At 44.3% G+C, this 18,864-nt stretch overlaps 1 protein-coding gene across 1 annotated transcript in view; it reads left to right on the top strand.

Moving 5' to 3' along the window:
• Window positions 1–18,864, top strand: part of TNXB (tenascin XB) — a 148,125-nt gene that overhangs the window by 77,686 nt on the left and 51,575 nt on the right.

Below are 18,864 nucleotides of genomic sequence, written 5' to 3'. Positions count from 1 at the left end.
TTCTGATGGCATAGAGGTGTGTATTGATTACTTACTGATGGCATAGAGGTGTGTAATGATTACCTACTGATGGCATAGAGGTGTGTAATGATGATGACCTCCTGATGGCATAGAGATGTGTAATAATTACCTACTGATGACATAGAGGTGTGTAATGATTACCTGCTGATGGCATAGAGGTGTGTAATGATTACCTACTGATGGCATAGAGGTGTGTAATGATTACCTAGTGATGGCATAGAGATGTATAATAATTACCTACTGATGACATAGAGGTGTGTAATGATTACCTGCTGATGACATAGAGGTGTGTAATGATGATGACCTCCTGATGGCATAGTGATGTGTAATGATGAGTTCCTGATGGCATAGAGGTGTGTAATGATTACCTACTGATGGCACAGAGGTGTGTAATGATGACCTACTGATGGCACAGAGGTGTGTAATGATTACCTACTTATGGCATAGAGGTGTGTAATGATTACCTACTGATGGCATAAGTGTGTAATGATGACCTCCTGATGGCATAGAGGTGTGTAATGATGACCTACTGATGGCATAGTGATGTGTAATGATTACCTACTGATGGCATAGAGGTCTGTAATGATTACCTACTGATGGCACAGAGGTGTGTAATGATAACCTAGTGATGGCACAGAGGTGTGTAATGATTACTTACTGATGGCACAGAGGTGTGTAATGATTACCTACAGATGGCATAGAGGTGTGTAATGATTACCTACTGATGGCATAGAGGTCTGTAATGATTACCTACAGATGGCATAGAGATGTGTAATGATTATCTACTGATGGCATAGTGATGTGTAATGATTACCTACAGATGGCATAGTGATGTGAAATGATTACCTACTGATGGCGTAGAGGTGCATAATGATTACCTACTGATGGCATAGAGGTGCGTAATGATTACCTACTGATGACATAGTGATGTGAAATGATTACCTACTGATGGAATAGAGGTCTGTAATGATTACCTACTGATGGCATAGAGATGTGTAATGATTCCTTACTGATGGCATAGAGGTGTGTAATGATTACCTACTGATGGCATAGAGGTGTGTAATGATTACCTACTGATGACATAGAGGTGTGTAATGATGATGACCTCCTGATGGCATAGAGATGTGTAATAATTACCTACTGATGACAATGAGGTGTGTAATGATTACCTGCTGATGGCATAGAGGTGTGTAATGATTACCTACTGATGGCATAGAGGTGTGTAATGATTACCTAGTGATGGCATAGAGATGTATAATAATTACCTACTGATGACATAGAGGTGTGTAATGATTACCTGCTGATGGCATAGAGGTGTGTAATTATGATGACCTCCTGATGGCATAGTGATGTGTAATGATGACTTCCTGATGGCATAGAGGTGTGTAATGATTACCTACTGATGGCACAGAAGTGTGTAATGATGACCTACTGATGGCACAGAGGTGCGTAATGATTACCTACTGATGGCATAGTGATGTGAAATGATTTCCTACTGATGGAATAGAGGTCTGTAATGATTACCTACTGATGTCATAGAGATGTGTAATGATTACTTACTGATGGCATAGAGGTGTGTATTGATTACCTACTGATGGCATAGAGGTGTGTAATGATTACCTACTGATGGCATAGAGGTGTGTAATTATGATGACCTCCTGATGGCATAGAGATGTGTAATAATTACCTATTGATGACATAGAGGTGTGTAATGATTACCTGCTGATGGCATAGAGGTGTGTAATGATTACCTACTGATGGCATAGAGGTGTGTAATGATTACCTAGTGATGGCATAGAGATGTATAATAATTACCTACTGATGACATAGAGGTGTGTAATGATTACCTGCTGATGGCATAGAGGTGTGTAATGATGATGACCTCCTGATGGCATAGTGATGTGTAATGATGAGTTCCTGATGGCATAGAGGTGTGTAATGATTACCTACTGATGGCACAGAGGTGTGTAATGATGACCTACTGATGGCACAGAGGTGTGTAATGATTACCTACTTATGGCATAGAGGTGTGTAATGATTACCTACTGATGGCATAAGTGTGTAATGATGACCTCCTGATGGCATAGAGGTGTGTAATGATTACCTACTGATGGCATAGTGATGTGTAATGATTACATACTGATGGCATAGAGTTGTGTAATGATTACCTACTGATGGCACAGAGGTGTGTAATGATAACCTAGTGATGGCACAGAGGTGTGTAATGATTACTTACTGATGGCACAGAGGTGTGTAATGATTACCTACAGATGGCATAGAGGTGTGTAATGATTACCTACTGATGGAATAGAGGTCTGTAATGATTACCTACTGATGGCATAGAGATGTGTAATGATTACTTGCTGATGGCATAGAGGTGTGTAATGATTACCTACTGATGGCATAGAGGTGTGTAATGATTACCTACTGATGGCATAGAGGTGTGTAATGATGATGACCTCCTGATGGCATAGAGATGTGTAATAATTACCTACTGATGACAATGAGGTGTGTAATGATTACCTGCTGATGGCATAGAGGTGTGTAATGATGATGACCTCCTGATGGCATAGAGATGTGTAATAATTACCTACTGATGACATAGAGGTGTGTAATGATTACCTGCTGATGGCATAGAGGTGTGTAATGATTACCTACTGATGGCATAGAGGTGTGTAATGATTACCTAGTGATGGCATAGAGATGTATAGTAATTACCTACTGATGACATAGAGGTGTGTAATGATTACCTGCTGATGGCATAGAGGTGTGTAATGATGATGACCTCCTGATGGCATAGTGATGTGTAATAATTACCTACTGATGGCATAGAGATGTGTAATGATTACCTACTGATGGCATAGAGGTGTGTAATGGTTACCTACTGATGGCATAGAGATGTGTAATGATTACCTACTGATGGCATAGAGATGTGTAATGATTACCTACTGATGGCATAGAGATGTGTAATGATTACCTACTGATGGCATAGTGATGTGTAATGATTACCTACTGATGGCATAGTGACAATGTAAGAATGATCTACTGATAGCTCAGAGAGTCTAGTGTGTTCCTCTTAGTGTTCTACTGATGGTCTGTATGTTTAGTCTAATGATGTTATGTCACTTGTTTGCTGGTTGCATAGTGATGTGTCAGTAATGGCTTGCTGTTAGTATACATGTGTTCCACTAAAGGTTTAGGAATTTGAAGTTTTGCAATGCTGGTTGTATACTAATGTCCCGCTGATGGTCTTCATTAGTATTTTGTTGTTGTGCTGTTTTGTTAAGATAATAATGTTTAATTCTAGCATAGTGTATATTTATGTTCTTCTATAATGTTTATGTTTTTCTTTATTGTTTATGTTCTTCTATTATGTTTATGCTTTATCCACTTATGGACACATGTTGGGATAGTGATGATGCACTGGGGGTTGATTACGACATGCTAATTATGGTATTCTAGAGATCCTCTGTTGGCGTCATAACAGCAGCATTAGGAAAGAGAGGGAGATGTTCTAGACCTTCAAGAGAGATACAGTAAAGTAGAAAGGTTACACACAGCAACCAATCAGTTTCTAAAGGGGCCAGACTTTTGCCGACTTTCTGCACGATGCGACCAAAACCAGGAGGTTTTGGTCGGAACGTGCAAAAAGTCTGCAAGTGGATAGCCGGCAAGGACCAGCGATGCGAGTGCAATCAGCTCCCAACTGTCATTTTTCAAACACAGCCTGCGAGATGGCAGTTGGGAGCTGATTGGCTGGCACCTTATCACAGACTTATCACTTTTCACTCTGTCTCATAACACTGCTTAGTACATAGACCCCTTTACAATAAAGGCACAATAAAAAATTGGCTACATTTAATGGTGGCTGCCTTTGCCTCTAAGCCAGCTGCCGCTCCTGCTTGCCCCGTGATTTGCCTGCGTTATCCTTCAGTGATAGCCAGCTCATGGTACAAGCACACAGAGGGCCTGATTCTGACCCGCTCGCGAGCGCTGAGCGCTCGCAAGCAGGTCGATGTTGCCCAAGTGCGCATGCGCACGACGGAGGCGGCTCTGTCATGCGCATGCGCAAGACCCGAATAACGACAGCCAAGCCGTCGTTAAGGGTCTCGCACCAAAGGGGGTGTGATGTCGATGGTGATTGACAGCACGCCCCCTTTGGTGGGCGTGCCGGGGGCGTGGCTGTCCAGACAGAGGCGTTCCCATGGGAACGCTTACCGTCTGGGGCCGGCCCCACTGACATCACTAGTGCACTCCAGGGCTTGTGGCAGCGAGACCCTACCACAAGGGTCTCGTCGCAAGCCCGATGGTCTTGACCATTGCGACCATCGTTTTGGCTGCTCGCTATAGCTGTGGGTGGTTACCCACAGCTATGCGAGCGGCCAGGAGGCCGCTCCAAAAAGGAGGAGGGACGGCCCTGATTCAGAGCGAGCGCTCTGTCAGAGCGTCCGGCTCTGAATCAGGGCCAGAGACAGTAACGGTCGGTTAGGGTGATTTGTCTGGCGCTGGTCAATAGATCTGAGGATCTAGTGATGTGAGAATCATAGAAGTGAGTGAATTAAAGTTTCACTAACCCTAGTCTGACACAATGGAGCGGGACGATGTTGATGAAAGTCCTTCAGATAATCAGCTCATGGGGAATCCCAAACCCACAACAATATTGTTGTATGTGTTAGGAGTAAATAAATAGCTGTGCAATGACTAATCTCCCAGCACATGATAAGCAAACCCAGAGACTTGTCCGCCCGTCCAAGGAAACCAGCGCTCGCAATGTTTAACTTTTCTGAATTCCACATACACAGTGACAGCACATCTTGTGTTTATCTATCATATTGATTTAGCTAAAGTTGGCCAACACGTGATCCACTATTCAGCCGCACCCAATGCGGCCTCAGCTCAGAATCCTCCGTTACACCTCTTCTATCTTCTATTGGACATAAATATATATTTGCGGTCCAGCCTGTTAACCCGCTCATTAATACACATGACTGCCCGTATACATGTGTGCAGTAATAGAGATAGTACAAGGCCTAGGAGAGAAAGTTGAATATTGTATTTAGAATAGAACTTTTATGTTGGATGCGGATACTCTCTTAAAGGCTCCATAATTGTATTTTTATATTGGCTTTGTGTTTTGCGAATGGAAACTCTTATAGAATTTATAATAATGTAATTATTATTAGACTAGCTATTTTATATAAAGGTGTTACAATGTATATATGCCATTCAGTAGAGTGTCCTTCTCCATGTCCTTGTCTCTATTCCCCATATTCACAACACAATGGCTTGAAGACAAGCTAATATGGCATCACTGAGTGTGGGCATAGCTTCTTCAGGGGCATGGAAAGAATGAACCCTCATGTCCCTCCTTTACTTCCTGTATATATATATATATATATATATATATATATAGTGTTCCCTCTAGCTCCGGCGGGAGGCAGGGCGCCGAAGCTAGAGAGGGCATGTCCGTGCGCGCGACCGAGAAGGGGGCGTGGTCATCGAAAAGGGGGCGTGTCTATAAGACGTGTCCCCTTTTTGTCACTCTTGGGGGCGTACCCGGCACTTACGGACACGCCGGGCAGCCCCCAAGCCCTGCAGACAGGGAGAATAGATGCCGGGCGCATGCGCCCGGCGTCTATTCTCCGGCGGTGACCGGGTCACCGCACATTTCTTCACCCGCGGGATACTGCAACCCGTGGGTGAAGACGGTTCCCACAGGCTGTTAGGGCAGGGCGCTTTTTGCCCTCCTTTTGGAGGGCAGGGCGCTTTTTGCCTTCCAGAAAGAGGGCAGGGCGCCGCGCCCCGCTAAAACAGCCTAGCGGGAACGCTAATATATATATATATATATATATATAAAATCCAAGCAGTGATCGGCACTCTCCGTTGTTAAGTAACAGCTTACCGGGTGCCCTCCGTATATTCTCAATAAACCCAAGCATCGGCGGCACTCACGGTTTTTAAATAATGAGGACAACAGCCCAATCTGTTTCAACGTTTCGGTATATTTCAACCGTCGTCAGGAATACAGAACATATCAAAATATCTTACCTTAAATAGAAACTTCTAAAACACCCGTCTGTGCATGCTGGATCCAGGACAACGCTGACGTCAACCACGCGCACATCTCAGCGGAAGTGACGCAGCAGTCCAAGACTCGTTGCTATAGTGACAAAAATAATCAAACCATCACCCATTGATTAAAAAGGAAAACAGGATAACTGTTGTATACAAGTACATTCAGATGCCTACAAACCACCAGATGATGGTAATGGATGAATTACATGATCACATCACTTTAGCAATATCAAGCAACGAACAAACAATGGAATGCGCTACATATTCATGACAAAATTGTAGAAATTAAAACTGCAGCAAATTATAGGAAACATGTTAGGGGAAGCTGTTCGTTCAGCCCGTATGCATGTACCGTATTTAATTTGTAGATCCATCGTGCTTCAGCCTTTAATAATGCTTGTGCCCTATCTCCACCCCTAGGATTTTCTAATATAGTGTCAATCATTTTATAGCGAATAGAAGCTAGTGTGTGTTTGTAGTCACGAAAGTGTCTAGCTACAGGCTGGTCATTTTCTTTGCCTTCCAATGCCTGACGAATGGCCGACCGATGAAGTGCCATACGCTCTTTAAATTGACGTACAGTCTTCCCTACATAAAGGAGGGTATACAAGCTGCGCATGCACTGACCAAGACAGGCTGCGAAGATTCTCAGAAGACCAGAGGAGCAAGAGAAAAGTGAGAGGGACCAACCAGAGCCCTGACACCCACCATCGGCATGAAGACTCCTTTCATGCAGCTGTGAGTACATTTGGAACGGGAGGGAGGATGGGGGGAGAACACCACGGGGAGGAGGGGGGGGCAGAAAAGATCCCTATGGTGCACAAGCTGACGTCTAAATGGCAATTTGCGAATACTATCCGGGGCTGTACGCCATCTCAGGATGTCTTACAGTAACATAGTCAATTTCTGAAAAATATGAATTTTTGGAAATTGAGGAATGGGGATGTCACTATAACATAACATTTTTATGTAAATTACATAAAAATATGCTATTTATATAGGATGCTGAAAGGACCCCATAGAGTGGAATGGGTATGAAATACCGCCGACCATGCGGCCGGCTCAATTCCCGTCAGCGGCAGCCCGACAAAAGCAGAGATAGAAGCAGCGGAAGCCCGACAGCGCTGGAAACCCGATCGTGGATAGGTGAGTATATACTAACCTAACCCCCCTAACCCTAACCCTCCTTAGGGGTGCCTAACCCTAACCTCCCCCCCAAGTGCCTAACCCTAATCCCCCCTCTGTGCCTAACCCTAACCACCCCCTTCCCTGCTGCCTAACCCTAAGTCCCCCCCGGGGGTGCCTAACCCTAACCCTCCCTCCCCCTAGCCTAACCCTAACCCTCCCGGGGGGTGCCTAACCCTAAGTCCCCCCCGGGAGCCCTAAACCTAACCCTCCCCCCGCGGCTGTCCGCTCGCGGCGCCCGGCATCTCTACGATCGGGATGCCGGGCCGGTCTCCCGGCGTCGGGGAAATACGGGCATCTACATCTAGACACCCGGCATTTCACCCTTGCCGGGAAATGACAGTCGGGAAGCCGGCTGCCGGTATTTAGGCAGTCGGCTTCCCGATTGCTTCCCATAGAGTAACATGATTAAAATAAAAGTAAAAAAGTGAAACCATGGTAAATCAAGGAAATATGGAAAATATATACGTTTAGAGAAACCTCTAAGGGGTCTATGTACTAAGCCTTGGAGAGAGATAGAGTGGATGGAGATAAAGAAACCAACCAATCATCTTCTGTCTTTTTTCAAACACAGCCTGTAAAGTGACAGGAACTGATTGGTTGGCACAATGTTTTATCTCCATCTACTTTATCTCTCTTGGCTTAGTAATAGACCTGCTAAGTCTCTCCATCAGGCCTGCCCTAATGTTTATGGGTATTAATGGAGGGTAACATTCATGGGGTTTTATTACCACTAGGGGTGGGAGAATTCTATTACCAGTGGGGAGAAGAGTGTAATGCTACAAGGGCTACAGTTGGGCATTGGGGAGATGACTACTGCGGGATCTATTATTTCTGGGGGTAACATTATAATGGGTACTGGAAGAGCGCTAGGAGTAAATTTACTAAGAATCGAGTTTAGTTGAGTTTTTTCTTTTTAAACTCACTTTGCTTTACCAAAACTCGGGTGAGTTTTCCCTTTTAAAATTCGCAAATTTACTAAGAATTGAGTTTACCTGAAAGTGAGTTTTTCCGATGGTGAAGCAGAGAGAAATTTCTTCCCCTATTTGCGAGTTCAGATGAGATTACTCACCCGAGATTGCAGTGTTTTATCAGTGAGATATGTGAAGGCTGCTTGTGTGTTGTACCTACAAAAAAATGGGTTAAATGTTTTTTAAAAAATGATGTAGGGTCCCCCCCAAAAGCCTAACCAGCCCCGGACCTGCTAGCCAGTCCTGGTTCCAATAATTATGGGGAACAAGATGTGTAGGGTTCCACCATAATTTAGGAACCAGCACCAAGCTGCAGGGTCAGTCCTGGTTTTAATTATAGGGGGGAAAAATTGCATAGGGGTCCCCCTTTAAATAAACCTGCATCGGACCAAACCGACTGGGATGTAATGCCACAGCCAGGAGACCCTTTCACTTGGGCTCCGTGGCCAAAGCATTACAACCCCAAACCGGTCTTGTGGAACTACAAGTGCCATCAGACGGCCGGCACCCGTACCTCCTCTGTAAAACAAATAGTTAAATAATGACAATACACACACCGTGACAAGTAAAAGTTTATTACATACACCTGCCCACTCACACATACTTACCTGCTGCCAGGTGATCACGTCCCCTTCTCAATGTAGAATCCCATTTGGAGTACCTGCAATAAAGATCCTATACTCACCTCCTCCATCATGCTGGTCTCCTTAGCATCCAGGGGGGTCTTTGCAGCGATGGAGAAGGTGAGTATAGGATCTTTATTGCAGGTACTCAGGGCATGATTCAGACCCGGTCGCAAGCGCTGAGCGCTCGCAACCTGGTCGATGGTGGCCCAAAGCGCTTGCGCACAAGTGATGTCAGTGGGAGAGCTTTCCACTCTGTTTGACCTACCACAAGGGTCTCGTCGCAAGCCCGATGGTCGCGATGGTCTTGACCATCACGACCATCTTCCTGGCCGCTCGCTATAGCTGTGGGTGGTGACCCACAGCTATGTGAGCGGCCAGGAGGCCGCTCCATAAAAAAGAAAAAAGAGCCCTGATTCAGAGCGAGCAGTCTGGCAGAGCGTCCAGCTCTGAATCAGGGCCTCATTTCGGATTTCTACATTGGACAAGGGGATGTGATCACCTGGCAGCAGGTAAGTATGTGTGTGTGGGTAGGTGTGTGTAATAAACTTTTACTTGTGTGTGTGTAGTGTCTTTATTTAACTATTTATTTTACAATGGAGGTACGGGTGCCGACTGTCTTTTGGCACTTATAATTCCATAGGTGCCAAAGGGCAGGCATGCTGGCGCCTGTAGTTCCACTGTAAAATACAATAGTTTACATTTATTTACCACTTTATTACCCCCGTACCCAAAGTTCCAGAGGTACAGGGAAGAGCCCCGGGCTTCAGACCAAGCCTGGGGTTTTGGGGGTGACCCTTTCTCGGGGGGGAGGTCCCCATCTTCCCTGAGATCCCTGGCTTGGCCTGACCGGCTTGGGCTGATAATGCTTTGGCCACAGAGCCCGGTGAAAGGGTCTCCGGGCCGTGCCATTACAGCCCTGCTGTTTTGGGTCCAGTGCTGGTTTTAATTAAAGGGGGACCCCTATGCAATTTTTTTCCCACTATAATTAAAACCAGGACTGGCCCTGCAGCCACGTGCTGGTTCCTAAATTATGGTGGAACCCTACTCATTTTGTTCACCATAATTTTAGGAACTAGGACTGGCTGGCAAGTCCGGGGATAGTTAGGCTTTTGGGGGGTGGACACTACATCATTTTTTTTAATCAAAATACACTTTTTATTAGGTATTCAGGTAGAAACATACACAAATCACACTGATCTGTGTATGTTTCTGCCAAACTCGCAGCTCAGGAGGTGGTCTATTTGAAACATCAATTTCACAGTGAGTTTGCTACAAATTCACCCCAGATTGTAAACTTGATTCTTTGTAAATTTGAAAGCTGCAACTTTTTCATGTAAAGTACTTCCTAGTTTGGCCAATAGGGAGTTTAGTGGAGTTTGCAAACTCACATAAGTTTTAACAGTAAGATTGCAAACTCGCCCAAACTTGATTCTTAGTAAATTTACCCCCTAGATCTCTCATTTACTAAAGTATTTAACTATGATTTTAAAAAGGTGTTTTTATCTTAAAGAAAGAAAAAAAAGACAATTTCTGAAAGATTTGGTGGAAAATATTAGCCAGTTAAGTGGTTAAAGTTTCCCTGATAGTAAGAGTGGCATTAAGATGGAGCGGTGTATCTATAATGGGCACAGAGTGTGCAATGTACAAGGGGGCCCGCTCCACACACCCTGTACCTAGAATAACCCTACGGTAAACCTGTAGCAGGCCCCCCCATTCATTCTGCTGGCAGTTCCATCTTATGTGTAATATATTCATAAGGGTGACATATCATCTCCTATCTTCTGTGCATGCGACAACTACCATAAGTATCACATAGAAACGGATGGCACCACAGCAGAAGGTAGGGGGATGGGGCACTGCCCATGGGCTCCCCCGGCATTAATACACAGCTATGGCGACATGTTTAGTACCTGTGAAACTATTGTGTATTTGAAGTTTTGTTTTATATTCAGCAAAGTGCCTCTAGAAATAAGTTTCTCCGCTATAGAGTGCATTGGAAATTTAGGGTGAGACAAGGTATTCACCAGCCTAGGTTGCATCCACGGCTCGTTCTTGCCCTAGTCAGAGGGCATCTTCTCTATCATCTAGAATGGGTACCTTTGTATTAATAAGCTTGGTCACCAGCTAAAGATCAGGGGGTAGATGTACCATGCCTTGGAGAGAGATAACATGGAGATAAAGTACCAACCAATCAGCTCCTAATTGTCATTTTTCAAACACAGCCTGTAAATTGACAGGAGCAGGTTGATTGGTTGTTTATCTCTCTCCAAGTATCAGTACATCTCCCCCAGGTCCTTTAGCATATTAGAAAGCCTGTGCGCCCCCTCCTGTAGAGAGGAGCAGTGAAGAAGACGCAGCCCCTCATCCTTTCACATCAGTAACACTCTACAACAAATTAATACTTTCAATTTGTTTCCTTTGTAAAAATAGTCATACATCACTAATAGTCATACATTACTAATAGTCATACATACTAATAGTCATACATTACTAATAGTCATACATTACTAATAGTCATACATACTAATAGTCATACATTACTAATAGTCATACATTACTAATAGTCATACATACTAATAGTCATACATTACTAATAGTCATACATTACTAATAGTCATACATTACTAATAGTCATACATACTAATTTGAGGTCAGGAAAAACTAAAATGATTTCAGAATGTTTTTACTAGCTCTATTTTTTGAGCTACACTACTTGCACTATACTGTATGTACATTAGTAATATAGTCATAGTGAAAAGCTATTTTAAAATAATCTGATATTTTCTTGATAGAATATAAATAATAGTTGTTTTAATTCCATCAATCACAAATAAGAACACAAAACGAAACAAACATACAGCATAGGAAACAAACATACAGCATAGGAAACAAACATACAGCATAGGAAACAAACATACAGCATAGGAAACAAACATACAGCATAGGAAACAAACATACAGCATACGATACAAACATACAGCATACGAAACAAACATACAGCATACGAAACAAACATACAGCATAGGAAACAAACATACAGCATAGGAAAGTACTATGTAATATAGTGGCCTATTCATGGGGGTGCTATCTCTTTGCTTGTCGCTTGAACTCCTCTTCTGGGGTATTTCTTGTCACTGTCCAACAGTAGTGATCACTTACCCTGATATCTTTGTTCCATTGCTGAAATGTCTTGGTGGAATCGCTCACTATGCCTGTCACTCAGTGCACCACAGTTATCTTGTGTGGGTAATCCCGTGAATTGCATATATTTGAATAGGGGATGGGACAAATAACTGATTCATTTAATTGGGTCATTAGGCCCCGCTCCCTCTGCGCGGAACGCAGATTGCTGGTAAGATTCTCTCCATTCTGCCCACTTCACTAGGAATACCACTACATCGTCATAAATGGGCTATATCTCAGAACTCAGAGCTAGCTGAGAGTTTTAAATGTCATATTCATTCTTTGCATGCTGACATCAATTAGAAGTAACTATTTTCACATCAGAAACATGTTCATTGTTGTGCAGTGTAATCTGGCTCTGCCAATCACAATTTGATTTGATGATAATGTCGACTTTATCTTTAGGAAAATTCTTGTTAATTCTGTGAAGTGAATATTTAGGAAGGAATTTGTAGTTTACGTTCCGCCGGGAGAAAAGGTGCTCATTGGGGCACATATGGATCGCTGCCAAGTGTAGTTGTTACAACGAGTTTTGCATCTGTCATCACGAAACACAGATACTTGTACATAGTAATGATTGAGCAAATGCGGATCTAGTTATTTGAAGACCCCATAGAAAAAGTGTGTAAGGGACCCTATGTACCACCCAATGGTGCACAATGTATATAACACATGTAACTTTCACAAGGAAGATGGGCCCCCCCTCGGCTCTGCGCCCCATAGCAGCTACCCTCCCCCCCTTGCAGCTATGGCCATGCTAACAAGGATAATTCATATATAGGGCCATATTCAATTAGACGCGATCACCAATTGCGACTTTTCACCAGTGTGACAGTTTCCTCCACATTCATTTCCGAAGACTTTTCACTGGTGCGAAAATGCAATGAAATAGATTCGCCTAAGAATAGGTGTCGAAAAAAAAGTGCAGAATTGCGGTTTTGGGGTGCAAAGGTGGGGAAACCACCCTGCACCCTTGGGACAGCCCCCTAAAGGTTAACTGCGTCAAAAAAATCCTAAAAAAATATCAGAAACACCCCAAATAATGACTTTGAAAAAGGGGGTGAAAAAGTACAAACTTAAAAACTAGCGAAATAAGCTTTTGGGGGGTCTGCAAGTATTGGGGAGGTGTTTTTTTTTATTGCAGGTGCTTGCTTCAGTTTTGCGATTTTAAACCATACTTGCACCCATTTTCATGTACCCCAAATTTGATGGGACTAGTTATTCTCTCCCAAAAAAACTGCTAAATGCTATTCTTCACCACTTTTTCAAAGGCGCTAATTAGAGACAATTGACAGCACTTAAGTACCCCAAATAGCTCCAATGGGGCTAATCGGGGACATCTATACTGATCCCCACTATTAGTGCATCCTTTGGGGGGTGTCAGGCTGATTCCCCAAAACAGACAGCACTTGTCACATTTTTGAGTTTCGCCGGGACGCTCTTTCTCGTCCTTTGGAATTGAATACGGCGAATAGCCGGGACGCGCACAAAACTTATCCGCAGGTAAATACAGCGATGACGGCAAAAAATACAGCTGTGAAAAGTCTCCGACTTATCGCAGCTAATTGAATATGCCCCATAGTTGTAAATGTTACGCTGGGTACACACTTGTCCAATCCTCAGGAGATCAGACTCCAGAGCAGACAGCTTATACAATCCTGCAGACCAGTTTCTATATCCAACCTACTGTATGCGTACACACTTGTCCAATTTAACAGTAATCTGGAAAAAAATATCAAGAATCACTGCTTGTTAGATATCATTGAATTGGCAATGAGAAGCCCTTGGGTCATCAGCAGGGTCAGGAAACTGGTTCTAGACGGCTCCATGAAACTATCTATATTAGTAACCTATGGAAAATTAGCATTTCCTTTTCTTTTAAAAATATTCAGTATTTTCTATGCTGACAATTTTTTCATTTATATTAGATTAGACATACATGTAAATAATACATGTATTTTATACTTCCCTTTCTCTGTTTATAACTTTTATTCAAAGATATAGATAGACACGCCATTACTATGATAGTTAGTATTAGTATGTTTTGGGTTTTTTTTTTTTTGGGGGGGGATTTTTATAATTTTATGCAGTTTGAATTAATAGACGTTGAATTTGTTTTATATGAGCTACAGGCTCAGCTAAGATTTATTGAGATTTTCCAATAATGATTGTACCGATTGACTATTTTGTACATTAAAGGACAGGAAATTGAAACTTATGTCATAATCATCTCTGAGGAAACTGCGTTTCGCAGTGGAACGATGTCTTTGATGTTTTAGTGTCTTCAGTAACAATATTCCCTGCACACTATCAGTGCATATCTATCATTTTAAGTGGAAGGCTTTTCCCCTGAATATTTTAGCCTGATCTCTCCATAAGATCCGCACATGTGGGATGGGGCTGTTCATAATTTGGATTAGAGGGGAACAGCTGAGCGTAGCGAAGGAGACGGTGCTCTCGGCAACCCAGACACTTCAATATACACCTTGCAAACTGTCATAGGGGGAGATGTATCAAACCTTCGAGAGAGATAAAGTGGAAAAGCTTCCCATAGCAACCAATCAGCTTCTTTCATTTTATAGACTGCTAGATAAACGATAGCTACAAGCCCATACACATACAACTGCATGATCGTGTGCTAAATACCACTTTTAAACAAGAGGATTTATATATTGATTCAAGGCTCGTATGTTCTGTGCATGGGGTGCTTTATGACTTTAGTAGGCCTGTGTTCAAGCCGAAAGCTGTGACCTTCCTGTCATATGTGACTTAGGGGTCTATTTACTAAGCAGTGTTAGGTGACAGAGTGAAAAGTGATAAGGTGCCAGCCAATCAGCTCCTAACTGCCATCTCACAGGCTGTGTTTGAAAAATAACAGGAGCTAATTGGCTGGCACCTTATCACTTTTCACTCTGTGCCTGATTCAGACCCGGTCGCAAGCGCTGAGCGCTCGCAACCGGGTCGATGGTGGCCCAAAGCACATGCGCGAGACCCGGATAGCAACGGGCAATCAGTCTCTCCGGGTCTCGCACCAAAGGGGGCGTGCTGTTGATGTTGAGTGACAGCACGCCCCCTTTGGTGGGCGGGCCGGGGGGGTGGCTACCCAAACGGAGGCGTTCCCATGTGAACACCTCCATTTGGGGCCGGCCCCACTGACATCATGAGTGATGTCAGTGGAGAGATTCCGGATCTTTTAGAGCCGAAATCTCTCTGGGGCTTGCGACAACGAGACCCTACCACAAGGGTCTCGTCACAAGCCCGATGGTCGCAATGGTCTTGACCATCGCGACCATCTTCCTGGCCGCTCGCTATAGCTGTGGGTGGTCACCCACAGCTATGCGAGCGGCCAGGAGGCCGTTCTAAAAAAAAAAAAAGACCGGCCCTGATTCAGAGCGAGTGCTCTGTCAGAGCGTCCGGCTCTGAATCAGGGCCTCTGTCTCCTAACACTGCTTAGTAAATAGACCCCTTAGGGAGCATGGTCATGTGAATATTTCCCTTGTCACATATTCCTCCCGTCATTCTCCCTTTATCATGTGCATCCCAAGCCTGTCATCCTAAAGGTCCCCAGCTGTGGTGCTCACTGGACGAGGGCACTGATTGACTAACATCCCCCTCTCCCCTCCTATATACAAAAAAAAACCAGCATAGGGTTCCCCTTAGTTAACAGTAACCAGCGCCAGGCTGAACCAGCCAGGGGGATAATGCCATAGCAGGGGGTATACTCAGTGTGGGGTCCCCCTGCCATCACATTAACAACCCCTAAGCTAGTCAGCCCTGTGCTGGAATTCTTCGGAAAGTAGGGATCCCAAAAATATTCAAATTGGGCTCCCCCCTTCCGAGCAATATCCAGCACTGAGCTGAGAGTCCAGTGCAATGCCCTGCACTCCTGGTAGTGGTGGGTGCGGGGTTCATGGTATAATAATATTGTTCTTTACAGGCGGCATACAGGTCCCAGCAAGCCTGCCCCAGCATGCCGACACTTGGAGAACCACAAGTGCCTACATGCCTGGACATCAAAGGCCTGCTGGCACCTGTAGTCCATCTGTAAAGAAAATATTAAAATAAATGCAAGAGACTGGATTGTTTAATAATAGTTTATTACACGGCGTCTTCGCCTTTAAGTTCTTTTGCATGGCCGCCGCCCACTAGGACTTCATCCGTCTTATTTCTTTAGGAGCTCTTCACTGCTCCTACCCTGCCGATGGACTGCCATTCCGTTGCCAAGGGGGTGGGACAATGACGCGGCGAGCTGTGATTGGCTCGTGTCGGCCATCTTGGATTTAAAAAATGGCTTTGTGGCGCCATTTTTTAAACGGGTGATGCTGCTGTAATATGCCCTAATGGCTGACAGGGACTGGATCCTCCAGGATCCAGGCCTGCAGCCATAATCTCCACCGAGTCCCGCCGCCAAGATGCCCACTACCACTGCCGCTGTCTCCCGCTACTGCCTCCCCCTACCACCGGCGCCGGCTCCTGGTACTGCCGTAGCCGCCTCCCGCTACCTCCGCCGCCAGATCCCGCTATCACCGCTCTGACAGTGACAATGACAGTATCCGGCTGTCACTGCCAGTCTGACAGTGACAGCCGAATACAGACACTGTCACTGTCACAGCTGATGCCCAATTACATCTGCCTCAGTGACAGGCGTGCTTTGATGTGGGCTGAAAGCACGTCCCTATCACTGAGACATTTCTATAGCTGCCGCTTTCTACTGCTAATTTTCAACTGGCTTTCACTGCCCATCTCTTGGCCACCCACTCCGCTTCCTATCTTTTACAATACACAGCGGGAGGCACCACTCTCAGTGTCTCCCAAACTGTGTCGTCTGTCCTAAATGATTACAATAATATAAAGCAGATACTTATGACACAGAATATCTGTCATAAGTATCTTCTTTGTATTATTTTAATCATTAATACCACACTTGCCGATATTGGATTACTTACCCCTGGGATGCCACGTAGCCCCGAACCCTCTGCCCAATGTTTCAGTTTGTGCCATTGAGCGATTGGGGTGGGGCAACAATAACATAAGACACCAAGGCTTACATCATCAAGCCCCAGGACTGCCCACTCATGGTAAGGAAAGGGGAGAGAATCAACAGGAAGAGAGCCGGCAGGATCATCAAAAAGTAGAAGCAGCGGCTTAGCCCACTACCCAGACTGTCTGTACACCCTGCTTGGAAGTGTATGCATCCTACTCCGGCCTGCCAGCATGTCTGATCCCTACTCTAAGCAGTTAATGTAGAATATGGTCCCTGGGCAGGTGCCATACACCAGAATCACAATACTAGGGCTGACAAGACCAGAGTCCCAGGCACCTTTACTCCCATGTGGGCACAACTGTGGGTGCTTGATGACCCATAAATCAGCACCAAACTCAGGAGACCAGGTGCACTGTACACCCTTCACTCATGGTAACACATCACTGGCTCTATGCTTCTCTATTCTTCTCTGCTAGCTTCATATTGTTTGAACAAGCTGACTGTTTCTTACATAGCCAATGTCTTATATAGAAGGAATAATACATATTTATTTTTAATTATCTGGTTAAGATTGGAATTAATATATACTGATATTTATTGTTTTTCATTCGTTTATGGTTTTGTTTAGCATAAATAGCCAAGTTTTTTTTGGTCATGATAACTAATATATCTCTGAATTATGTTATCAACCACCTTGATAGGCACTGTCTAGACCCATCCACATGGCTCTTCTGTTTGCCTTTGTTTTAACTTTGTTGAACGTGATGTCATTGGATGGGAGTCTACAAAAGGACAATTTTCAAATCAATAAAAATGGAAAGAGAATAGGAATTAATTGTCCCAACTGTATAATCTGTTATACGTACTGCTATTTTCATTGAAAATTCATAGTGATTTCCATCTATTTAAAAATGGTACTAACCAGTCATATCTTAAAAATATCTGAGCTTTCCCCATTAATTTCAATGATCTATTCATTTCAATGGGATTTCCGGACCCAGGGCGGTCAGTGCAGGGTTTCCACTTTTCCAGGTTGGTGCACAGGTGTATTCAATACTGGCTGACACATTTTAAAAGACCCACAGGTGGAGCTAATTATTTCACTTGTGATTCTGTGAGGAGACCAGGAAAACATGCACTGTTAGTTCTCCCTGGGGAAATAGGAGCTCATTCAGACCCGTTCGCTAATTGCTGACGCTCGCTCCCAGCGTATTTAAATTTTGCAAAGTGACGTCAAGGCAGCCGCTCGCTCGGCAAGGCATAAGCACACCCAATATGTTTTGGCAAGCGATCACTTTGTCAATGTAGACGCCCATTAGCGTGTATTTAGACGCCCACTAGCGCACGTCAACTCCAGGAAGTGTCTTAGAACAATGGTACATCGAGGACCATCGTAAGCGATCGCAGCGCTTGTGGTTGACTCTACCCTCCCGCAAACACTGTGAGCAGTTCAGGCTAAAAAACAACTAAGTGACATGTTCAGTGATGCTACTTTGCTACTTTTGCACACCCATTAAACTCCGTTCTGACGGCCAGACACGCCTGCGTTCAAACATCCACTCCCCCATTCACAAGCACTTTCCCCTGTTACCACCCACAAACGGCACATTCTGTCACTCAAAGTAGCGGGCAGTCTGTGTACTATGAGGGCACGATTCCCCATAGCTAAGTCTGGCTTGCACACACACATTGCGAATTATACGCATGCGCAGACGGGCGACTATCAGTCAGTGCGAGCGGCCGCATCTTAGCGAGCAGGTCTGAATCAGGTACTTAGTTTGGCAAACGCTGCTCTAACACATGGCTTGGAATCAGTGAC

The sequence above is a fragment of the Taudactylus pleione genome, unplaced genomic scaffold, assembly GCF_031769625.1.
Source record: "Taudactylus pleione unplaced genomic scaffold, aTauple2 ptg000400l, whole genome shotgun sequence".
Lineage (NCBI taxonomy): Eukaryota > Metazoa > Chordata > Amphibia > Anura > Myobatrachidae > Taudactylus > Taudactylus pleione.
The sequence above is the reverse complement of the archived record's forward strand: the minus strand, read 5'-3'. Positions and strand labels throughout refer to the sequence as shown.